Source organism: Mustelus asterias, unplaced genomic scaffold (genome assembly GCF_964213995.1).
Source record: "Mustelus asterias unplaced genomic scaffold, sMusAst1.hap1.1 HAP1_SCAFFOLD_326, whole genome shotgun sequence".
NCBI lineage: Eukaryota > Metazoa > Chordata > Chondrichthyes > Carcharhiniformes > Triakidae > Mustelus > Mustelus asterias.
Window position 1 is genome coordinate 26,039 of NW_027590288.1, and position 26,038 is coordinate 52,076.

The following is a 26,038-nucleotide window of genomic DNA, read 5'->3' on the forward strand; positions in this document are numbered from 1 at the left end:
AGACCTTTGATCCGGACCTTCAGAGCACCCTCCGTGCTCTCATCCCACGTACTCCCCGCATTGGAGATCTCTACTGCCTCCCGAAGATACACAAGGCAAACACACCCGGCCGTCCCATCGTATCGGGCAATGGGACCCTGTGCGAGAACCTCTCCGGCTATGTCGAGGGCATCCTGAAACCCATTGTACAAAGAACCCCCAGCTTTTGTCGCGACACGACGGACTTCCTACAGAAACTCGGCACACATGGAGCAGTTGAACCAGGAGTGCTCCTTGTCACAATGGATGTCTCGGCACTCTACACCAGCATCCCCCATGACGATGGCATTGCTGCAACGGCCTCAGTGCTCAGCGCCAACAACTGCCAGTTTCCAGATGCAATTTTACATCTCATCCGCTTCATCCTGGACCACAATATCTTCACCTTCAACAACCAGTTCTTCATCCAGACACACGGAACAGCCATGGGGACCAAATTCGCACCTCAATATGCCAACATCTTCATGCACAGGTTCGAACAAGACTTCTTCACCGCACGGGACCTTCAACCGATGCTATACACTAGATACATCGATGACATTTTCTTCCTTTGGACTCATGGTGAACAATCACTGAAACAACTCTATGATGACATCAACAAGTTCCATCCCACCATCAGGCTCACCATAGACTATTCTCCGGAATCGGTTGCATTCTTGGACACACGCATCTCCATTAAGGACGGTCACCTCAGCACCTCACTGAACCGCAAGCCCACGGATAACCTCACGATGCTCCACTTCTCCAGCTTCCACCCTAAACACGTTAAAGAAGCCATCCTCTACGGACAAGCCCTCCGAATACACAGGATCTGCTCGGATGAGGAGGATCGCAACAGACACCTCCAGACGCTGAAAGATGCCCTCATAAGAACAGGATATGGCGCTCGACTCATTGATCAACAGTTCCAACGCGCCACAGCGAAAAACCGCACCGACCTCCTCAGAAGACAAACACGGGACACAGTGGACAGAGTACCCTTCGTTGTCCAGTACTTCCCCGGAGCGGAGAAGCTACGGCATCTCCTCCGGAGCCTTCAACATGTCATTGATGAAGACGAACATCTCGCCAAGGCCATCCCCACACCCCCACTTCTTGCCTTCAAACAACCGCACAACCTCAAACAGACCATTGTCCGCAGCAAACTACCCAGCCTTCAGGAGAACAGTGACCATGACACCACACAACCCTGCCACAGCAACCTCTGCAAGACGTGCCGGATCATCGACACAGATGCCATCATCTCACGTGAGAACACCATCCACCAGGTACACGGTACATACTCTTGCAATTCGGCCAATGTTGTCTACCTGATACGCTGCAGGAAAGGATGTCCCGAGGCATGGTACATTGGGGAAACTATGCAGACGCTGCGACAACGGATGAATGAACACCGCTCGACAATCACCAGGCAAGACTGTTCTCTTCCTGTTGGGGAGCACTTCAGCGGTCACGGGCATTCGGCCTCTGATATTCGGGTAAGCGTTCTCCAAGGCGGCCTTCGCGACACACGACAGCGCAGAGTCGCTGAGCAGAAACTGATAGCCAAGTTCCGCACACACGAGGACGGCCTCAACCGGGATATTGGGTTCATGTCACACTATTTGTAACTCCCACAGTTGCGTGGACCTGCAGAGTTTCACTGGCTGTCTTGTCTGGAGACAATACACATCTTTTTAGCCTGTCTTGATGCTCTCTCCATTCACATTGTTTTGTTTCTTAAAGACTTGATTAGTTGTAAGTATTCGCATTCCAACCATTATTCATGTAAATTGAGTTTGTGTCTTTATATGCTCTGTTTGTGAACAGAATTCCCACTCACCTGAAGAAGGGGCTTAGAGCTCCGAAAGCTTGTGTGGCTTTTGCTACCAAATAAACCTGTTGGACTTTAACCTGGTGTTGTTAAACTTCTTACAATAGTTATATCTCAGTCAGTATCACCAAATATTGAATTATTTGTTCATTTATCTTGCCGTTGTTGCTTCTTGTGTAAATTAGCTGTTTTGTTTGCCTACATTACAACACTTCAAAGATCTCTCATTGGCTGTGAATCACTTTAAAATGTCCAGGAGTTGTAGAGATAGCTGCAAGAACATTAGCACCATGCTGCATGGTACTTGGCCGTACTAACCAGAAGGTTACAGCTTAAGTATTTAAGTCCAAGGGCACAACTCCAGTGATTGTCACCATGTTGTGTGTTTATTTTATTGTGATACTAAAAATATATGTGTTTGGATAACATCAGCCAATATTTGTTTAAAACAAATTATGAATGAAGAGGGAAGCAACTTACTTGTGCTATTCGCAAAAGTTAGATAAAAACAAGGATGTGCAAGGCTGAAGTCAGTTTATGTCCAGGTTCTGTCATTGGACTACTCTAATTTAGCTGATTTCAACATAGGCAATGCTTTGTCGGCTATAATTGGACTCTGCATCCCATGGAAGTGGAAAAAACGCATTTAGGATTTTTGCTCCTGGATTGGGAGAGGATCAGCTTGGTTGCGATGTTTCCCAGGGTAATTATCCTGCTAATACATTGGGTGTAAATTGATCAGTAGGACCAAGTACAGAATATCCAATGTTAATTCCAGATTTCAAAAGGGCACACAAACGCAGCTTATGGGGAACAAAGATTTTTTCAAAGCAATCTGTTTGAATGGTTTGAAGAAGTTACTAGGCTGGTGGGCGAGGGTAGTGCAATAAGATGTGGGCTTAAGATTTTCCAGCCCTTCCCACTGACAGGGTCTTCTGATCTCACCAATGGCAAACATGCCCCCCCCCCACTCTGCTGCGGTCCGTTCCCCGGCAGTGGAGTGTGCTGGGCACACAAAAACCCGTTAAACATTGGCGGAACCAGAAGTTCCCACCGTCAGCCGATGGTGGACCGCCACCGGAAAACATACTTGGGGGGAGGGGGGGGGCTTCCCAACCATTGTTTATTTTGTCACGGACAGACTGTGTGCTTGCTTACTGCTGTTCATAATATGTTTTGTATGGAAAGACGGCTGTCTTAGCATTGAGGTGTGTTATTCCAATTAAAGAATCTAGCAGCAAACTTTTGTGAGTTTAAAAAGAAGATTATTTATTTACACACCTACCTTGAGTTAAAGCAACGTTACACACCAGGTATTGCACACACGCGCACACAAGGATTGGATACAGGTAATGATGGTATACTATTACAGATAACAGTTAATTAAGTCAGTATGATTTACAATTTCCAGTTTCCTGTGTGGATTGCCTGGTTTCTTGAATGGTTTTGATGATTTAAAGTTGAAATAAAGGTCTTGAAAGACAAAGGGTTCACTGCAAGTTGCAAGATTTCTTGTAGCTGAATATCTCGGTGGTTTTCTTTCTCAGGTGAACTTTGAAACTGGAACAGGTTAAGTACTTCGGCTGCCCAATGACTTGCAGCTAGTTTTAGAATCTGATTCTCAGACTGGCTGACAACGAATTGTTCTGAAAAGGCAGAATTGGCACAGCCTTTCTCTGCAGCAATGTCTTGGTGTTCTGCTGCAACCTGCCCAGATCTCACAGAAATCTAGAAACCCTACAGTACAGAAAGAGGCCATTCGGCCCATCGAGTCTGCACCGACCACAATCCCACCCAGGCCCTACCCCCATATCCCTACATATTTTACCCGCTAATCCCTCTAATCTACGCATCCCAGGACACTAAGGGGCAATTTTAGCATGGCCAATCAACCTAACCCGCACATCTTTGGACTGTGGGAGGAAACCAGAGCACCCGGAGGAAACCCACGCAGACACGAGGAGAATGTGCAAACTCCACACAGACAGACTCTTCTGGGTCTTTGGATAATAAAGGATCTGTGGTGAACCATCGTTGGTTCCCACCAGGTAGTACTGAGCCAGGGTCTGGCCAGTACTATGAGTCTGTATATATGTTGTTGTTGGGGTTAGGGTTGGGTTGTTCTACTTGTTACTGTTGGGGTTAGGGTTGGGCTGTTCTACCTGTATTATAGTTATTATGGTACATGCCAGTCGGGCTCCGCCTCCTGGGAGAGGTATAAAGGTCACTGCTCTGTCTGGGACCCCTCAGTCTGGGATCGTGTATTATATATGGTAGCTTCATTGTAATAGTAAATAAAAGCCTTTATTTCCCCGAGTACCTCTAGCCTCGTGAGTTATATCGCGCGTCAGGATCGCAATGTCAGAAGCTAGTTTTGGTCACATTGTCAGTGGCCAGTATCCATCCAGTATGGCTTAAAGGCTATTAATATGGAATAGGAGATGGATGGTAGTCTTTCACACTTAATTGCTGGATAACCAGTCTCATTGGCTTTCCTTTGTTGAACTGCAATGCTGGAGATAGAGGCCAGGATTCATCAATCTCGTTCGCCCGGCCACCGCTGCCAGCGAGAATGGAGAGTTTGGCATTTAGCGAAAACGCCATTCACTGCTGCGGGACCAGAGAATCCCAGCTGCGAGTGAGGTCAGAGAATTCTGGCCAGAGTCTCGGGCGGGACTTTACGGCCTTGCTTGTCCCAAAACCGTAAAATCCCTCCCAAGGTCAGCGGAGCTTTCCATGCTCTGCCCCTCGCCTGCTCCGATTTCCGTGGCAGGCGGGATGGTAAAATTCTGGCCTAGGAGTCCATTGACTGTGTTTTGAATATGCTTCGGACAATGTCATGTGCGAATTTCACAGATAACATTCATCTCAGTATGTCCATTCCAGGAGAAGGCCAGCACCCACAGTATTCAATTCAGACCCCTTGGCAATCATCTTAACAGTTAATCTGTGTCCATTAGAAAAAGACAGATGAGTTTGTGTGAAAGCCTCTGGATCAGTGTGTAAAGTTATGAATATGTCATGTCTTTACTAGACATGACAATTTGGATTTTGTAAAATCCTTTGATATACCTCACGATAGGTTACTCTGCAAGGCGGAATTTGTGGAATTGTTTGCAAGATGTTACAGTGGATTAAGTGACTCCATTCCAGTAGACAGAAAGTGTTGTTTGATGGTTCTGCTTGGAGAATGATTATCAATGGTGTCAGTATTGGAACCTTTGCTTTTTACTTTCATCATTAACGGGCTGGATGCAGTTGTTGGAAGGATTGTCCACAATATTATGGACGATATGAAGATTTGTCTTGAGTTTTCAGACTGTGGATGAGCACAACTATATTGTAAGAGGATTTTGATGAGATGGGGATTGAGTCTACATATTGAAATGGTAGTTAACTTATATAATTCAATGTAATACACATGGGCAGGAGTGATGTTGGCTTCCCCTGTTAACGTTGAAATTATGCTGTGATGGAGTACTCGCTTTAAGTTGGTAATCAAGAGCAGTTATCCCCAATTGGAAAAGTATTAGGGTTGAAGTATGAAGAGGTGTTCACACTGAGTGTGGGAGGAATTAGAAGAGTTTGTGGGCGGGATTTTCCTCCCCCTCTGCAGCGTGCTTCATAGCAGTGGGAGGCAGCGGGATCTTATGGTCCCGCTGTTGTCAATGGGGTTTCCCGTTGAACGCACCCTTGCCGCCGGGAAACCTGCAGGCAGGGTTGCGCCATTGGTGGGAACATAAGTTCCCACCGATGTAAATGGCAGCAAGATTTCGGTGCGTGTCTTTACTCTGCAAGCTTGGAAACAAATCAGTCTTAAGATGCAGGCTGGCTTCAAACTCATTAGTTCCTCAACGTATGATTGGATTAAACAACAATGCACAAGATACAGAACTGAAGTCTGTTAACTAGAAACATGAGGAGGCCATTTAGCCCCTCAAGCAAGTTCCTCACCATTCGATGAGATCATAAGAACATAAGAAATAGGAGCAGGAGTAGGCCATCTGGCCCTTCGAGCCTGCCCCGCCATTCAACAAGATCATGGCTGATCTGAAGCGAATCAGTTCCACTTACCCGCCTGCTCCCCATAACCCCTAATTCCCTTATCGATCAGAAAACTATCTACCCGTGATTTAAACATATTCAACGAGGAAGCCTCCACCACTTCAATGGGCAGAGAATTCCAGAGATTCACTACCCTCTGAGAGAAGAAGTTCCCCCTCAACTCTGTTCTGAACCGGCCCCCCCTTATTTTGAGGCTGTGCCCTCTAGTTCTGGTTTCCCTTCTAAGTGGAAAGAATCTCTCCACCTCTACCAGAGATCATGTCTGACCTCTGACTTGTTGAGAACAAAAATGATCTTGATATGATGATGCATATTTCTCTAGGATCATGGCCAGTGCTGTGAAGTGATGGGCTATTGGATGTACATTGCTGGGATGATTCAATATCCGACAAAACACCTCATTTTGTTTCAGCAAAATGCCTTGGTTAGCCATCACTTCAAATGTTGTGTCCAGTTTTGGCCCTTCAGGTGGAGAAGATAGAGGTTTTGGAAAGAGCTGAGAAGATGTTTGCAAGATTTATAACCAGTATAAAACATCTTTGCCTTAAATACTGTATTATTTAGAGACCAGTGAATTCTGCAGTGATCCGAATTAGTTGTTTAGCGATTGCCAGGGGTGATGTGTAGATATTACACACGGTCGGAACTAGATTAGGCATCAAGAGCTTCCCTTCCCAGAGTAGAGCAGAGGTATGAAACCAGTTGCCAGCTCATGGCTGCATAACTTCAAAAGAGAGCAGGTTAGTTGTGGTTTCTTTCTGGGGTGGAGAACACGGTTTACAAAAGGTAACTGGAATACCTGAGCAATATAAATCATGGTCACTGCGGTCTCCAGGACTAGTTTTCATTGTCTATGAGTCAGAGCAGAATTTTTAAATTATTTTTTCTCTAGCTTTGCCTTGGATTATTACCTTTTGCCTCTCCCATGAGATTACATGGCTGCTGGTGGGCTGGGATGAATCATAATAAACAATGCATCATGATTGTTTGAGGTAGGCCCCACGAAACAGCTAATCTTTTCCTGTAGATGAATGACAACTCACACAAGATACTGGAGGGCAGCCAGGAACAGTCACACCTTCAGATAAATACTGGTTGACATGGTGCACCTATTTTTAGGGTCCCATGAAGTTTCACAAGTAAGCATAAGGGAGTTTGTAAATTGGTTACAACTGGGATGAGGGTAGTTTGCAGTTTCTTTAGTTTCATTTCCCCACAGGTCAGTGTAAATGTCTAACGTCACCCACCAAATAATGGCCAAAAGTGCTCTTATTTAGCCTGCCTCAGGAATCAGCAGGCACCATCGCATTGCAAAGCCTTAGATCCTTTTCCAACTGTGAGCAGTGAATGAAAAAATACAACAATCAAATTTTGGGACAAACTCTGAAACAGACCCAGACCAGGTTGCGAGAAGATAGAATGGAAGGCGTGGGGTGCAAAGTGTGTATTGGGAATAATGAAATTAGTAATTAGAGTCATAGAGGTTTACAGCATGGAAACAGGCCCTTTGGCCCAACTTGTCCATGCAGCCCTTTTGGTTTTTTTTTAACCCCTAAGTCCCAATTGCCCGCATTTGGCCCATATCCCTCTATACCCATCTTACCCATGTGACTGTCTAAATGCTTTTTAAAAGACAAAATTGTACCCGCCTCTACTACTACCTCTGGCAGCTCGTTCCAGACACTCACCAACCTTTGTGTGAAAAAATTGCCCCTTTGGACACTTTTGTATCTCTCCCCTCTCACCTTAAACCTATGCCCGCTAGTTTTAGACTCCCCTACCTTTGGGAAAAGATATTGACTATCTAGTTGATCTATGCCCCTCATTATTTTATAGACCTCCAGAAAAAAAAGTCCCAGTCTATCCAGCCTCTCCTTATAACTCAATCCATCAAGTCCCGGTAACATCCTAGTAAATCTCTTCTGCACTCTTTCTAGTTTAATAATATCCTTTCTATAATAGGGTGACCAGAACTGTACACAGTATTCCAAGTGTGGCCTTACCAATGTCTTGTACAAATTCAACAAGATATCCCAACTCCTGCATTCAATGTTCTGACTGATGAAACCAAGCATGCCGAATGCTTTCTTCACCCCCTGTGACTCCACTTTCAAGGAGCTATGAACATGTACCCTTATTTTAAATAAAAAAACAGAAAATGCTGAAAAAAAAATTCAGCAGGTCGGGCAGCATCTGTGGAGAGAGGAACAGAGTTAACATTTGGTCCATATTTTGTCGAATAATCTGACTCACTGATGTGGTGAATCAGGTATTACTTTGTGTTGTTATGTAATGACAAGTTCTACTGCAATAAGAGAGTTTAATCACAGTGTTTCCCTGTATGCTCATTTGTTATGAAATAAAATAGTTTAGCAGTTCGTGTATATGACCGTCATCAAGTGTTTGCCTTGGGAGGGAATGAAGGAGGACATGTGCAAAAGACAAAAGATCAAGTTCAGTTCGTAATGGTACAGGTATTGATAGTTAAATATTAGGGAATGACTGCTGCCTCTCAGTGCCAGGGACCTAGATTTGATTTCCAGCTTGGGTCAGTGTCTGTGCGGAGTCTGCAGTTCTCCCTGTGTCTGCATGGGTTTCCCCCCACAGTCCGAAAGATGTGCTGGTTAGGGTGCGTTTGCCACGCTAAATTCTCCCTCTGCGTACCCAGACAGGCACCGGAGTGGTGACTGGGGGATTTTCACAGCAACTTCATTGCAGTGTTAATGTAAGCCTACTTGTGACACTAATAAACTTAAACTTAAACCAAGGGAATATCAAAGCCAAGATCCAAAACTTGTAACAGGAACTTGGGTGCCCCTTGGGCAGCAGGGTTTTGTTACCTTGCTCTAGTGGCTGTTTCTCCTAATACTCCTAATCTCAACTCAGCAATTCTGATGATACATTATTGGCCTGAAACATCAGTTCTGCTCTAAGACACTGCCTGACCTGCTGAGTATTTCCAGCATTTTCTGTTTTATTTCCTGAGCCTAGTCCTGTTCTACTCGATTATTCATACACGAGGTTCCAGAAGGGGAACACTGTAGAGTGATGAGTAAAAGAACCCAGAGGAATTTTTCCATCCCTAATGGAGGAGACCAATTGTAACTCTCTGAGCTCAGAAGAAATTTCTGTTTCTCTCTCCAGAGATGCTGCCAGACCAGCTGCATTTTTCCCAGCGCTATCTGTTCTTATCTGCAACACTTTGTTGCCGTGCTGGCATTAGTTACCTCAGCACAGACCAGGATTTGCATCTGGGATTTTCTGGCTCAGCTACTTACAGTCTTAAACCATTTTGGTGGATCGAATCGGGGCGGGACCTACTCAGGTAATTGTAGGGCATTGGGGAGAGTTATAAAACAAAGACATCTAGGGGTACAGGTTCATAGTTCCTTGAAAGTGGAGTCACAGGTGGACAGGGTGGTGAAGAAGGCATTCAGCATGCTTGGTTTCATTGGTCAGAACATTGAACACGGGAGTTGGGACATCTTGTTGAAGTTGTGCAAGACATTGGTAAGGCCACACTTGGAATACTGTGTGCAATCCTGGTCACCCTATTGTAGAAAGGATATTATTAAACTAGAAAGAGTGCAGAAAAGATTTCCTAGGATGCTACTGGGACTTGATGGATTGAGTTATAAGGAGAGACTGGATAGACTGGGACTTTTTAGCCTGGAGCATAGGAGGCTGAGAGGTGACCTTGTAGAGGTATGTAAAATAATGAAGGGCATAGATCAGCTCGATAGTCAATATCTTTTCCCAAAGGTAGGGGAGTCTAAAACTAGAGGGCATAGGTTTAAGATGAGAGGGGAGAGATACAAAAGGATCCAAAGGGGCAATTTTCCACTGGTGAGTGTCTGGAACGAGCTGCCAGAGGTAGTAGTAGAGGCAGGTACAATTTTGTCTTTAAAAAGCATTTAGACAGTTACATGGGTAAGATGGGTATAGAGGGATATGGGCCAAATGCGGGCAGTTGGGACTAGCTTTGTGGTAAAAAACTGGGTGGCATGGACAAGTTGGGCCGAAGGACCTGTTTCCCGGCTATAAACCTCTATGACTCTGTATCACCTTTTCTGTTCTGCTGGGATTTTTCATCAATGCTCTGTATAAAACAGTAAAAGGGACTGTGTCCATCAGGTTTCTCAGATTCAGTCAACAGTTTCATTTGTCTTATGGGTTTGGCAAGCAGGATGTAGTTTCTAGTAATGTAATTGAGAGGCTTCAGTGCAAGCCCTGTTCACACAAAAGGCTAGGTATAATGAGCCTCTCTACCTCAGAGACCAAAGGACATTCCAGATGGCTTTCTGGTATTGAATTGACGACTGTGGAAATGGGACACCAGTCCCCCAGCTGTGTCAGCAACATTACTCACATTGTCTTTTACTGAGTCCTGAAGCATTCCAAAGTTGTTAATCACTGCTAAAAAGTTACAATTTTTATTTCAAAAAAATCAGTGTTGTTCCCTGATCTCATCTTGAAATTACTTAGCAAGTCACTGACTGTTCTTGGGATATGTTTGCAGAGGTAAGCCAGACGGTAGACTTTTTAAAGAACACCTCAAGTGACATAGAGTTTCAACCTTGCAGTTAATGCCATCAGCTAAACGCCCCTTGGTCGCTGTTTGTAGTTCTGTCTGATTGGGACAGTGAAATGTCAGGAGCTATTAGAACCAAAGAAAAGTTACAGCACAGAAGGAGGCCATTCAGTCCATCTTGTCCACACCAGCCCAAGGACCTCCAGGTGTCACCGCTTTCCAAACTGAGGATTTGGAAAGCGGTGACATAATCAGTCCAAGTCAGCATGGATTCACTAAAGGGAAATCGTGCTTGACAAATCTTCTGGAAATGTTTTGAGGATGTGACCAGTGGATGTTGTGTATCTGGGCTTTCCAAAGGCTTTTGACAAGGTCCCACACACGAGATTAGTGAGCAAAATGAAAACTGATGGTATTGGGGGGTAATGTATTGTCGTGGATAGAGAACTGGCAGACAGGAAGCAGAGAATGGGAATAAACGGGTCCTTTTCAGAGTGGCAGGCAGTGACTAGTGGGGTACCGCAGGGTTCAGTGCTGGGACCCCAGCTATTCACAATGTACATTAACGATTTGGACGAAGGAATTGAATGCAATATCTCCAAAGACGACACTAAGCTGGGTGGCAGTGTGCGCTGTGAGGAGGATGCTAAGAGGCTGCAGGGTGACTTGGACAGGCTGGCTGAGTGAGCAAATACTTGACAAATGAAATATAATGTGGATAAATGTGAGGTTATCCACTTTGGTGGCAAAAACAGGAAGGAAGATTATTATCTGAATGGTGGCAGTTTAGGAAAAGGGGATGTGCAACGTGACCTGGGTGTCATGGTGGAACAGTCACTGAAGGTTGGAATGCAGGTACAGCAGGCGGTGAGGAAAGCTAATGGCATGCTGGCCTCCATAGCAAGAGGATTTGAGTATAGGAGTAAGGATGTCTTGCTGCAGTTATACAGGACCTTGGCGAGGCCACACCTTGAGTGCTGTGTGCAGTTTTGGTCTCCTAGTCTGAGGAAAACCATTCTCGCTATTGAGGAAGTCCAGCAAAGGTTCACCAGACTGGTTCCTGGAATGGCAGGACTGACATATGGAGAGAGACTGGATCGACTGGACTTGTACTCACTGGAATTTAGAAGAATGAAAGGGGATCTCAGAGGAACAAATAAAATTCTGATGGGACTGGACTAGACACGGAAAGAATGTTCCTGATGTTGGGGAAGACCAGAACGAGGGGTCACAGTCTAAGAATAAGGGGTAAGCTATCAGGCCTGAGATGAGGAAGAACTTCTTCACTCAGAGAGTTGTGAACCTGTGGAATTCTCTACTACAGAAAGCTGTTGGGACCAGTTTGTTAGATATCTTCAAAAGGAATTTGATTTGATTTATTATTGTCACATGCATTCACTTACAGTGAAAAGTATTCTTTCTTGCGCATTATACAGACAAAGTATACCGTTCATAGAGAAGGAAACGAGAGAGTGCAGCATGTAGTGTTACAGTCATAGCTAGGGTGCAGAGAAAGATCAACTTAATGCGAGGTAGGTCCATTCAAAAGTCTGACAGCAGCAGGGAAGAAGCTGTTCTTGAGTCGGTCGGTACGTGACCTCAGACTTTTGTATCTTTTTCCCGATGGAAGAACATAACATAAGAACTAGGAACAGGAGTAGGCCATCTGGCACGCAGAATCGCCGAGCAGAAACTGATAGCCAAGTTCCGCACACATGAGGACGGCCTCAACCGGGATCTTGGGTTCATGTCACACTACCTGTAACCCCCACGACTTGCCTGGGCTTGCAAAATCTCACTAACTGTCCTGGCTGGAGACAATACACATCTCTTTAACCTGTGCTTAACCCTCTCTCCACTCACATTGTCTGTAGCTTAATGGTAAAAACTGGGCGGCATGGACAAGTTGGGCCGAAAGGCCTGTTTCCATGCTGTAAACCTCAATGACTCTAATTGTTGGGAGCTCAATTTGCATTTCATGAATTCTCATTAAACGACCAACACGCAGAATCTTGCCTCCCCTCCACTCCTTCCAAATTAAGCATCCTGCCAGTGGGAACTTAGAATGTTCTCCCTCATGTAAGTAACATGCTCCTGGTGAGGAAGACATTGTCCTGGACTTTCGGGTCAGTCGACACTGCTTTCGCTTTCTTCGAGATTGCTCATGGGTGCCAGTCGTCAAAACTGTTCCAAGGCTGGAAATGGTACACAGGGGAAATGGGTTGAGAGTGGAAGGGTAAAATGGGGGATGAGCAGGGGAGGCAGGCAAAAGCTGGAGGGGGTCGGTGGAAAGGTGAGCCTCTTGCTCCCATCTCTGGGAAAGAAGACCTCCCACCATTCTTCGACTGCTTGTAGGAAAATCTCCAGGGAGATATTGAGGAACCGTGAGGTGGAAGGTGGCCGTTTTTCTTTATGGGATCTGGAGGTCCTGGGCCATAGTGAGTGAATGGCTGTGAGGGTACTGCTTAAAAATGGCTCCCAGGACTTTGAAATCTCTGAGATCATGGCACGATTTGTGATCGCCCTGCAACGAGATTCGACAATCTCCTCGTGGGTGTGTAATTAATGAGCTGAAAGGTGGAAGATTGGGTGTGAAAACTGCCCAGTGGAATCACATCAATTTTCCCACCTACCCCCAAACACCCTAACAGAAAACTCCACATTGACATCTTGTTAAAACCACGGCAGCCCTCTCTGCTTTGCCAGATTTTCTGCATTTTCCTTCATCTCTGCTATTTTTATTGAATCACTTCACACCTGTGGACCCAGCTTTTGTTTTTATATTTGTTCTATTATCACCTCATTTTTCCTGGCACCAGCCTCGTCACCTTTTGTCATTTAACTTTATCATTTATCATTCAACTCCCGCTCTCCACTGTAAACAGTCCCTTTTGTCCTCTCATTGCCTCTCCTCTGATCCGTTTCCTGACTCTGCATTGTTTGAAAATTGCATCACAGAACTGATGAAAGGTCAGTGAGGAGGAAATTTTTTAACCAACCAAGGATTTCACTTCTAGTCACTGATGTTTGAGTTTGTGATGGTTGCTTTGCATATAGTTTTCCATAATCTACCACTAATGGAAACTGAGTCATATTCAGAGGGTGGTGGGGGCCTGGAATGCGCTGCCAAGTAGGGTGGTGGAGGCAGGCACGCTGACATCGTTTAAGACTTACCTGGATAGTCACATGAGCAGCCTGGGAATGGAGGGATACAAACGATTGGTCTAGTTGGACCAAGGAGCGGCGCAGGCTTGGAGGGCCGAAGGGCCTGTTTCCTGTGCTGTATTGTTCTTTGTTCTTTGATGACTTTACAGTATGCCAGCAACGGATAGATGGTAATTAAGTCCCTAACCTTAACCCTTCACCCTTATGCTCATGGTCGAGCAATGCCTAGATCTTGCCTAGAGATTGAACCTGCCACCGCCACACTCTCAGGCAGTGCATTCCAGACCCTAATCAGGACATTAGGATCAGGACATTGGCACCAGTCGGACCTGATTATTACCAGACAGTGAGGCACACAACGCGCAGCTATCACATAGCTGACTACAATACAAGTTATTCCCTGATGTGAGCCAGGTTTAGGATGCAACCCTTGAACCTTTTTCATTCAAAGCAGAAATACAGTCCTGGTATCAATGTCAGCCACGCTGCCTACCCAGATAAGAACCAACAGTTCCATCACTCAACTGGGCAGGCATTCATCGGCATGGAGTGTTATGGTAAGGTTATATAAGGCATTGGTGAGGCCGAATTTGGAGTATTGTGTACAGTTTTGGTCACCTAGTTACAGGAAGGATGTAAATAAGGTTGAAAGAGTGCAGAGAAGGTTCACAAGGATGTTGCCGGGACTTGAGAAGCTGAGTTACAGAGAGAGATTGAATAGGTTGGGACTTTATTCCCTGGAGCATAGAAGATTGAGGGGAGATTTGATAGAGGTGTATAAGATTTTGATGGGTATAGATAGAGTGAATGCAAGCAGGCTTTTTCCGCTGAGGCTAGGGGAGAAAAAAACCAGAGGGCATGGGTTAAGGGTGAAAGGAGAAAAGTTTAAAGGGAATATTAGGGGGGGCTTCTTCACGCAGAGAGTGGTGGGAGTGTGGAATGAGCTGCCGGATAAAGTGGTAAATGCGGGGTCACTTTTAACATTTAAGAAAAACTTGGACGGGTTCATGGATGAGAGGGGTGTGGAGGGATATGGTCCAAGTGCAGGTCAGTGGGACTGGGCATAAAATGGTTCGGCACAGACAAGAAGGGCCAAAAGGCCTGTTTCTGAGCTGTAATTTTCTATGGTTCTATGGTTCTATTCCCACACAAGAGTGCAGAAGCAAAATGGAACATACTTGGAGACTTCATCTACAACCAAACCTCTCAACATATGGGAATGAAGAGTGGAAAAGGGGGAACCAGTCCAAAGTTAACATCTCTGTAATGGAATGGAAACAAAAAAATGCCAGAAATAGTCAGCAGATCTGTTAGCGTCTGGGGAGTGCGAAACATAGTTAATATTTCAGGTTGATGACCTTTCGTGAAAGGTTATTGATCTAAAATGTTAACTCTGTTTCTCTCCCCACAAATGCTGCCCAACCTGAACATTTTCAGCGTTCTCTGTTTTTATTTCAGATTTCCAGCATCCGCAGTCACCTGTCATTGAAGCCAAGCGATCCCCTCACATTAATGAGTTCTGGGCGGGAAGAGTCTGAAAGCACTAAGAACTGCTTGAAAGAAAGTCCAGTAAGAAGTCTCACAACACCAGGTTAAAGTCCAATAGGTTTATTTCGAAAGAAAGTCCCAACAGATAGCAAGGTGTTGTGCCAGTGACTACTGGCCTGTGGGACCTGATGAAGTCTATCCCAGGACGTTGTGGGAGGCTAGGGAGGAAATTGCGGGTCCCCTAGCCGAGATATTTGAATCATCGATAGTCACGGGTGAGGTGCCTGAAGATTGGAGAGTGGCAAATGTTGTGCCTTTGTTTAAAAAGGGCTGCAGGGAAAAGCCTGGGAACTACAGGCCAGTGAGCCTCACATCTGTGGTGGGTAAATTGTTGGAAGGTATTTTGAGAGACAGGATCTACAGGCATTTAGAGATGCAAGGACTGATTAGGGACAGTCAGCGTGGCTTTGTGAGTGGAAAATCATGTCTCACAAATTTGATTGAGGTTTTTGAAGGGGAAACCAAGAAGGTCGATGAGGGCAGTGCAGTTGATGTTGTCTACATGGACTTTAGCAAGGCCTTTGACAAGGTACCGCATGGTAGGTTGTTGCATAAAGTTAAATCTCACGGGATCCAGGGTGAGGTATCTAAATGGATACAAAATTGGCTTCTTGACAGAAGCCAGAGGGTGGTTGTAGAGAGTTGTTTTTCAAACGGGAGGCCTGTGACCAGCGGTGTGCCTCAGGGATCAGTGCTGGGTCCACTGTTATTTGTCATTTATATTAATGATTTGGGTGAGAATATAGGGGGCATGGTTAGTAAGTTTGCAGATGACACCAAGATTGGTGGCACGGTGGACAGTGAGGAAGATTATCTCCAATTGCAGCGGGATCTTGATCAATTGGGCCAGTGGGCTGACGAATGGCAGATGGAGTTTACAAAGAACAAAGAACAGTACAGCACAGGAACAGGCCCTTCGGCCCTCCAAGCCCGCGCCGCTCATGTGCCCAACTAGACCAGTCATTTGTATCCCTCTATTCCCAGTCTGTTCATGCGGCTATCTAGATAAGTCTTAAACGTTCCCAGCGTGTCCGCCTCAACCACCTTGCTTGGCAGTGCATTCCAGGCCCCCACCTGTGTAAAATACGTCCCCCTGACATCTGTGTTGAACCTTGCACCCCTCACCTTGAACCCGTGACCCCTTGTGTTCGTCACCTCTGACCTGGGAAAAAGCTTCCCACTGTTCACCCTATCTATGCCCTTCATAATTTTATACACCTCTATTAGGTCGCCCCTCATCCTCCGTCTTTCCAGGGAGAACAACCCCAGTTTACCCAATTTCTCCTCATAGCTAAGACCCTCCATACCAGGCAACATCCTGGTAAACCTTCTCTGTACTCTCTCCAAAGCCTCCACGTCCTTCTGGTAGTGTGGCGACCAGAACTGGACGCAGTATTCCAAATGTGGCCTAACCATCGTTCTATACAGCTGCAACATGATATGCCAACTTTTATATTCTGTGTCCCATCCAATAAAGGCAAGCATGCCATATGCCTTCTTCACCACCCTCTCCACCTGTGCTGCCACCTTTAAGGATCTGTGGACTTGTACACCCAAGTCCCTCTGTGTGTCTATACTCCTGATGGTTCTGCCATTTATTGTATAGCTCCCCTTACATTAGATCTACCGAAATGCATCGCTTCGCATTTATCTGGATTAAATTCCATCTGCCATTTCTCCGCCCAATGTTCCAGCCTATCTATATCCTGCTGTATTCTCTGACAATGTTCATCACTATCCGCAACTCCAGCAATCTTCGTGTCGTCTGCAAACTTACTGATTACACCAGTTACATCTTCCTCCAAATCATTTATATATATCACAAACAGCAGAGGTCCCAGTACAGAGCCCTGCGGAACACCACTAGTCACAGACCTCCAACCGGAAAAAGACCCCTCCACTGTTACCCTCTGTCTTCTATGGCTAAGCCAGTTCTCCACCCATCTAGCTAGCTCACCTTTTATCCCGTGAGATTTAACCTTTTGCACCAGCCTGCCATGAGGGACCTTGTCAAACGCTTTACTAAAATCCATATAGACGACATCCACGGCCCTTCCCTCATCAATCGTTTTTGTCACCTCCTCAAAAAACTCAACCAAATTTGTGAGGCATGACCTCCCTCATACAAAACCATGCTGTCTATCGCTAATGAGATTATTCAGTTCTAAATGCACATATATCCTAACTCTAAGAATCTTCTCCAACTATTTCCCTACCACGGACGTCAAGCTCACCGGCCTATAATTACCCGGGTTATCCTTGCTACCCTTCTTAAATAACGGGACGACATTTGCTATCCTCCAATCCTCTGGGACCTCACCTGTGTCCAGTGAAGAGACAAAGATTTCTGTTAGAGGCCCAGCAATTGCATCTCTCGCCTCCCTGAGGAGTCTGGGATAGATGCCATCCGGCCCTGGGGATTTGTCTGTCTTAATGTTTCCCAAAAAACCTAACACTTCCTCCCTTGTAATTGAGATTTTTACTAACGGGTCAACACATCTCTCTGAGACAATACCAGTCAACATGTCCCTCTCCTTTGTGAATACTGATGCAAAGTATTCGTTTAGGATCCCACCTACTTCCTTTGGTTCTTAGCATAATTCCCCTCCTTTGTCCCTGAGAGGTCCGATTCTTTCCCTAACAACCCTCTTGTTCCTAACGAATGTATAAAATGCCTTAGGATTCTCCTTAATCCTGTCTGCCAAGGACATTTCGTGACCCCTTTTTGCCCTTCTAACTCCCTGTTTGAGTTCTTTTCTACTTTCTCTGTATTCCTCCAGTGCGCCATCTGTTTTTAGCTGCCTGGACCTCATGTATGCCTCTTTTTTCTTTTTGATTAGACCCACAATTTCACTGGTTATCCACGGCTCTCGAATCCTACCTTTCCTATCCTTCCTCTTTACAGGCACATGCCTGTCCTGCAGTCCTATCAACTGCTCCTTAAAAGACTCCCACATGCCAGATGTGGATTTACCCTCGAACAGCCTCTCCCAATCAACAGCCACCAAATCCTGCCTAATCCGGCTGTAGTTAGCCTTCCCCCAATTCAGTACCTTACCCATAGGACAACACTCTTCTTTTTCCATTACTATCCTAAAGTTTACAGAATTATGGTCACTATTTGCCACATGTTCCCCTACTGAAACTTTGATGACCTGACTGGACTCATTCCCCAGTACTAGGTCCAGTACAGCCCCCTCTCTAGTTGGACTGTCAACATATTGTTCCAAAGAACCTTCCTGTACACATTTTATAAATTCTTCCCCGTCCGGACCCCCAGCCCTAAGCGATTTCCAGTCTATGTGAGGGAAATTAATATCTCCCACTACAACAACCCTATTTTTTCTGCACCTGTCCAGAATCTCCTTACATATCCATTCCTCAACTTCCCGTGGGCTGTTGGGAGGCCTGTAGTATACCCCCAGCATAGTGACTGCGCCCTTCCTGTTTCTGAGCTCCACCCACAGTGACTCGTTACCTGACCCTTCCATATCCTCCACCCTCTGTACCACTGTAATATGCTCCCTAACCGGCATTGCCACTCCCCCACCTCTCCTAGCCCCTTCTCTGTCTCGCCTAAAACACTTATACCCCGGAATATTCAGCTGCCAGTCCTGTCCTTTTAACCAAGTCTCCGTCACTGCAACCACATCCAAGTTCCGCGCAAGCATTAAGGCTCTAAGCTCGTCTGTCTTGCCCGTGCTGCTCCTTGCATTGAAGCAGATGCACTCCAGACCTCCAGGCCCACTGAGGTCACCCTCCCTCAGAATGCTCTTCCTCTTAGATAGCCTTGTCTTGGCCCCAACCTCGTCCCCACCCTCTGTGCTTATTGACCTATTGTTCTGATCCCCACCCCCCGCCACATTAGTTTAAACCCACCCGAACCACACGAGCAAAACCCAGCTAGGATATTCGTGCCCCTCCAGTTTAGGTGTAACCCGTCCTTCCTGTACAGGTGCCATCCTCTCTTGAAGACTTCCCAGTGATCCACGAATTTGAAACCCTCCCTCCTGCACCAGTCCTTTAGCCACGCGTTCAGCTGTGCAGTCTCCCTGTTCCTAGCCTCACTAGCTTGTGGCACTGGGAGTAGTCCAGAGATCGCTACCCTAGAGGCCCTGCTTTTCAGCCGACTACCCAAGTCCCTGAATTGCTCTTGCAGGACCTCCCTGCTCTTTCTGACTACGTCATTTGCACCAATGTGGACAATGACGTCTGTCCGGTTACCCGCCTTTTTTAGGATGCTTCCTACCCGCTCAGAGACATCCAGGACCCCGGCACCAGGGAGGCAGACTACCATCCTGGAGTCTCGTTCACGCCCACAGAACCGCCTGTCTGTGCCTCTAACTATCGCATCCCCCACTACTATTGCTCTCCTGGTTCCCCTGTTAATTTAGACAAATGTGAGGTAATGCATCTTGGTAGATTGAACCAGGGCAGGACTTACTCAGTTAATGGTAGGGCGCTGGGGAGAGTTACAGAACAAAGAGATCTAGGGGTACATGTTCATAGCTCTTTGAAAGTGGAGTCACAGGTGGACAGAGTGGTGAAGAAGGCATTCGGCATGCTTGGTTTCATCAGTCAGAACATTGAATACAGGAGTTGGGACATCTTGTTGAAGTTGTACAAGACATTGGTAAGGCCACACTTGGAATACTGTGTGCAATTCTGGTCACCCTATTATAGAAAGGATATTATTAAACTAGAAAGAGTGCAGAAAAGATTTACTAGGATGCTACCGGGACTTGATGGATTGAGTTATAAGGAGAGGCTGAGTAGACTAGGACTTTTTTCTCTGGAGCGTAGGAGGCTGAGGGGTGACCTTATAGAGGTCTATAAAATAATGAGGGGCACAGATCAGCTAGATAGTCAATATCTTTTCCCAAAGGTAGGGGAGTCTAAAACTAGAGGGCATAGGTTTAAGGTGAGAGGGGAGAGATACAAAAGGGTCCAGAGGGGCAGTTTTTTCACAGAGGGTGGTGAGTGTCTGGAACGAGCTGCCAGGGGTAGTAGTAGAGGCGGGTACAATTTTGTCTTTTAAAAAGCATTTAGATAGTTACATGGGTAAGATGGGTATAGAGGGATATGGGCCAAATGCAGGTAATTGCGATTAGTTTAGGAGTTTTTTTTAAAAAAGGGCGGCATGGACAAGTTGGGCCGAAGGGCCTGTTTCCATGCTGTAAACCTCTATGACTCTATGGTTACAACTTCAGCAGAATATCCAGATGCCCTCCGACACAAAACGTAAGCAGCATGAATGGTGGGATTAAAAAGGCAACAGGTCCATCAGCAGAAAAAACAGCTCCATCATAAACAAAGGCAGGGGGAGTCATCGCTGACTGTGATAAATAGTTGGAGGAACGGATGGAATACAACCTTGAAATGTACTGTAGGTAGAAACGGGCACTGAGGAAGCTCTAGACACCATTGAAAGCCTGCCTATCATTGGAGATCTGGATATCAAACTCAGCAGGAGCTTAGTGAAGACATGCTTGCCAGATGATGGTGCTACATCATTTGAACTCGAGCATGGGAAACCAATGCTGTACCTGCACCAATTTCTCTTTCTCTGCTGGAGTGCTTCAGGGTGATGCCCTATCAATCAAGCAAAGACTAGTTTGTATGCAAGAACAAATAGGCTTTTATTCGCAAAAGACTTGGAGCACACCCATGCTGATGAACTGGTCCAGAGACTGAGGCAGGGGGGTGGGGAGCAGTCACCTTTATACCTGGACCAGGGGGGGAGGAGTCTCTGGCAGGGCCGGCAGGGGCATGCCCAGGCATGTCACACACACACACACACAGGCAATAAGCTTAATAGTGGTTTACCACATTCACCCCCTGCTTTTAAAAAAGAGTCCGGCGGGGGTGAGGTGGGAGGAACGATATTTACAGAATTACAAATTTACAAATTCAGTCTCTCTGGGGGCTTGATCTGCCGCTGCGACCGCCGTAGTGCCGGTTGTGGTGTCGGTTCCGGTGGCCGTGGTGTTGGTTCAGGCGCCAGGCCGTAGTCGCTCGAGTCGTCTGTAGTCCCTTCAGATTGTCGGGTGCGTGGTGGCGGCTCCTGGGGCTCAGGCGTGCTGTATACGGGGGTTGGGGGTGTGGGGTTGTGGGTCGTCGTGGTCCCTGGGGCACCTGCGGGTGCCAGGTCTCGAATGGAGACCATGTCCTCCCGCCCGTCGGGGTACGCCACATAGGCGTATTGGGGGTTGGCGTGGAGGAGCTGAACCCTTTCGACCGGGGGTCCGACTTATGGGTCCTCACGTGCTTCCGGAGCAGGACAGGGCCTGGGGACGTCAGCCACGACGGTAGTGAGGTCCCCGAGGAGGACTTCGTGGGGAAAAGAAACATTCTTTCGTGAGGGGTAGCATTGGTAGCTGTACAAAGGAGTGATCTAATCGAGTGTAGTGCATCAGGGAGGACCTCTTGCTAGCGGGTGACTGGAAGACCTTTAGACCTCAGAGCTAGTAAAACGGCCTTCCAGACTGTCGCGTTCTCCCTCTCTACCTGTCCGTTCCCCCTGGGGTTGTAGCTGGTGGTCCTACTCGAGGCTATGCCTTTGGAGAGCAGGTACTGTCGCAGCTCATCACTCATAAAGGAGGATCCTCGGTCGCTATGGATATAGCGAGGGAAACCGAACAGGGTGAAGAGGCTGTGCAGGGCCCTGACGACCGTGGCCAAGGTCATATCCGGGCAGGGAATAGCGAAGGGGAAACGTGAATATTCGCTAATGACGTTGAGGAAGTATATGTTGCGGTCAGAAGAGGGGAGGGGGTCTTTGAAGTCGTGCTTAGGCGTTCGAAAGGGCGGGTGGCCTTTATGAGGTGTGCTCTGTCTGGCCGATAGAAGTGTGGCTTGCACTCTGCGCAGACCTGGCAGTGTCTGGTTATAGACCTGACTTCCTCAATGGAGTAGGGCAGGTTACGGGCTTTAATGAAGTGAAAAAACCTGGTGACCCCCGGGTGGCAGAGGTCGTTGTGGAGAGTCTGCAATTGGTCTATTTGTGCACTGGCACATATTCCCCGGGACAGGGCGTCTGGGGGCTCATTGAGCTTCCCGGGCCGATATAAAATGTCGTAATTGTAGGTGGAAAGCTCGATTCTCCACCTCAATATTTTATCATTTTTGATCTTGCCCCGCTGCGTGTTATTCAACATGAATGCAACTGACCGTTGGTCCGTGAGTAGGGTGAATCGTTTACCAGCTAAGTAGTGGCGCCAGTGCCGTACAGCTTCCACTATGGCTTGGGCCTCCTTCTCGACAGAGGAGTGTCGAATTTCAGGGTCTTGGAGGGTTCGTGAGAAGAAGGCCACGGGTCTGCCCGCCTGGTTAAGGGTGGCGGCTAGGGCAAAGTCAGACGCATCGCTCTCCACCTGGAACGGGATGGATTCGTCTACAGCGTGCATCGTGGCCTTCGCGATGTCTGCTTTGATGCGGTCGAAGGCCTGGCGGGCCTCTGCCATCAGGGGAAAAGAGGTGGATTTGATGAGCGGACGGGCTTTATCCGCATAATTGGGGACCCACTGGGCGTAATACGAGAAGAAGCCCAGGCATCTCCTCAGTGCTTTGAGGCTGGTGGGGAGGGGAAGTTCCAGGAGGGGATGCATGCGGTCGGGATCGGGACCGATGACCCCGTTTTCCACAACACAACCAAGGATGGCGAGGCGGCGTGTGCGGAATATGCACTTCTCCGTGTTATAGGTCAGATTTAGGAGTGTGGCGGTGTGGAGGAATTTGTGGAGGTTGGCGTTGTGGTCCTGCTGATCATGGCCGCAGATGGTGACGTTATCCAGGTATGGGAAGGTGGCCCGCAGCCCGTTCTGGTCTACCATTCGGTCCATCTCATGCTGGAAAACCGAGACCCCGTTGGTGACGCCGAAGGGGACCCTAAGGAAGTGATAGAGGCGGCCATCCGCCTCGAAGGCAGTATATTGGCGGTCTTCCGGGCGGATAGGGAGCTGGTGGTATGCATATTTTAAGTCGATGGTGGAGAACAGCCGATATTGCGCAATCTGATTAACCATGTCAGATATGCGGGGAAGGGGGTACGCGTCCAGCTGCGTGTAGCGGTTAATGGTCTGACTGTAGTCAATGACCACACGATGTTTCTCCCCAGCCTTAACAACTACTACTTGGGCTCTCCAGGGGCCGGTACTGGCCTCGATGATCCCCTCCCCTAGGAGCCGTTGTACTTCGGACCTGATAAAAGCTCTGTCTCCAGCGCTGTACCGTCTGCTCTTGGTGGCGATGGGCTTGCAGTCGGGGGTGAGATTTTCAAACAGTGAGGGAGGGGCGACTTTAAGGGTCGAGAGGCTGCAGGTGGTGTGCGGTGGGCGATCTAAGAACTGCTGATTGCAAACAGAGAGCGGGGGAAAAGGCCCATTATACTCCATGGTGACGCTCTTAAGGTGACTCAGGAAATCTAGCCCCAGGAGTACGGCAGCGCAGAGTTGTGGCAGCACGAGGAGCCTGAAGTTTTTGTACACTGTGCCCCGTACAGTCAGGGTCGCCACCAAGGACATCCACCGAGTGGGACTTTGAAGCCATGGAGATCATTTGCTTCACTGGCAGTATGGAAAGGGCGTTGCGACTCACTGTGTTCGGGTGAATAAAGCTTTCTGTACTTCCACAGTCAAATAAACAGTTTGTAGTGCGACCATTTACCTCAATGTCCACCATGGACTTGGCGAGTTGGTGAGGCCTGGATTGGTCCAGGGTAATCGAAGTCACCGTTGGATTTTGCGACGCGGCTGTAGGCGTCCAAGATGGCGGCCCGCACGGCCCACACGCGGCTACCGGCACCCAAGATGGTGGCCCCCGCGGGTCGCACGCGGCGCTACTGGGCTTGGAGGTCGATTTCGCCCTGCATACCTTCGTGTAATGGCCCTTCTTTCCACACCCGGAGCAGATCGCATCCTTCGCCGGGCAGCGGTGTCGGGGGTGCTTCCCCAGGCCGCAGAAGTAGCACTTCGGGCCTCCAGAGACTGCCGCAGCGGTCGGGTCATTGGTGGGACGTGGCGTGGCGTAGGCCTGCGGCCCTCCCGAATACAGAGGTGGCGGCGGCCGCAGTGTCCACGATGCGCCCCCGTGGTCGGGGGTGTAGGCCTCGGGATTACGGAAGGCCACCTCTAACGAGTCGGCAAGCGCCACAGTCCTTTGTACGTCCAGCCCACCCTGTTCCAGCAGTCGATGTCGGATATAGTTTGACCCGATACCCGTGACATAGGCATCTCTGATTAAGTCCTCAGTGTTTTGGGCGGCTGTTACGGCCTTGCAGTTGCAGGCCCTGCCAAGTGCTCGCAACGCACGCAGGAATTGGTCGCCTGATTCTCCTGGCTGTTGTCTGCGAGTAGCCAGAAGATGTCTGGCGTAGATTTCATTAGTCTGTTTGTTGCACTGGCCTTTTAAAAGTTCAATCACATCCTCGTAAGTTTCAGAGTCTCTAATCATCGAGAATACTTGATCGCTTACCCGGGCGTGGAGCACGTGGAGCTTGTCGGTTTCGGTCCGGACGATGGAGGCGGTGAGGAAAGTTTCGAAACAGCGCAGCCAGTGATCGAAACTGTTCGAGGCTCCTACAGCTTGAGGATCCAATTCTAATCTATCGGGTTTTAGTATCTGCTCCATCCCAAAACTTTTTGCGAATAAAATTGATGCACTATCAATCAAGCAAAGACTAGTTTGTATGCAAGAACAAATAGGCTTTTATTTGCAAAAGACTTGGAGCACACCCATGCTGATGAACTGGCCCAGAGACTGAGGCAGGGGGTGGGGAGGAGTCACCTTTATACCTGGACCTGGGGGGAGGAGTCTCTGGCAGGGCCGGCAGGGGCATGCCCAGGCATGTCACACACACACACACACAGGCAATAAGTTTAACAGTGGTTTACCACACAGGGTATGTGTGATGCAAAGATTGTGACCCTGTAAAAGAGAGTAGCATCTACTGAGACATCGCCCTGCTGAGCATCATGGGAAACGCATTTACCCATGTTCCCCTTGTCGGTCCTGACTGACCATGGCCAGAATTCTCCAGTCTCGTGCACCACACCCGCCGCCGCTGCCAGCGAGAACGGGGGATTTGGTGCTCAGCCATATTTCCCATCACTGCAGCGCGACCAGGGAGGCCCAGCCACAAAGGAGGGCAGAGAATTCTGGCCCATATCTCTCCCAAACCTCTGTGTGGATTCAGAACTGGAAGGTCAACAATTGACATGATCTTCTCAGCCAGGCACAGCTCCAAGAGAAACACTAAAGAAAGGAGACCACTTCACACATTTCCGTCATCGATATCATTCAGGCATTTGAGCAGAGGCAGTTTAGCTAAACTGCTGAAGAAAATTGGCTTCCGGCCGAAATACTCAATGTAATCTCTTTCCCATGACAGCATATGGGTAAGGTCAACTATGATAAGGCAATTCCGGAATCCTTTGAGGGTCACGGTGCAGTGAAACAAACTTGCTGCTCTGGTGTTGGTGCTCTTTGGTATTTCCCTCCACATCATTTGCCTGTGTGCCAGGTGTGAGCCAACCAGTGGAGAGTTTTCCTGCTTAGTCCAAAGATGTGCGGGTTAGGTTGATTGGCCAGGTTAAAAATTGCCCCTTAGAGTCCTGGGATGTGTAGGTTAGAGGGATTAGCGGGTAAATATGTGGGGGTAGGGCCTGGGTGGGATTGTGGTCGGTGCAGACTCGATGGGCCGAATGGCCTCCTTCTGCACTGTAGGGTTTCTATGATTCTATGATTCCCATTGATTTCAGTTTTACTAGGGATCCTTGATGCCATATTCGTCAAATGTGGCCTTGATGTCAAGGGCAGTCACTCTTTCCTCACCCCCTGTAGTCCAGCTCTTTTGTCCATTTTTGAACCAAGGCTGTAAG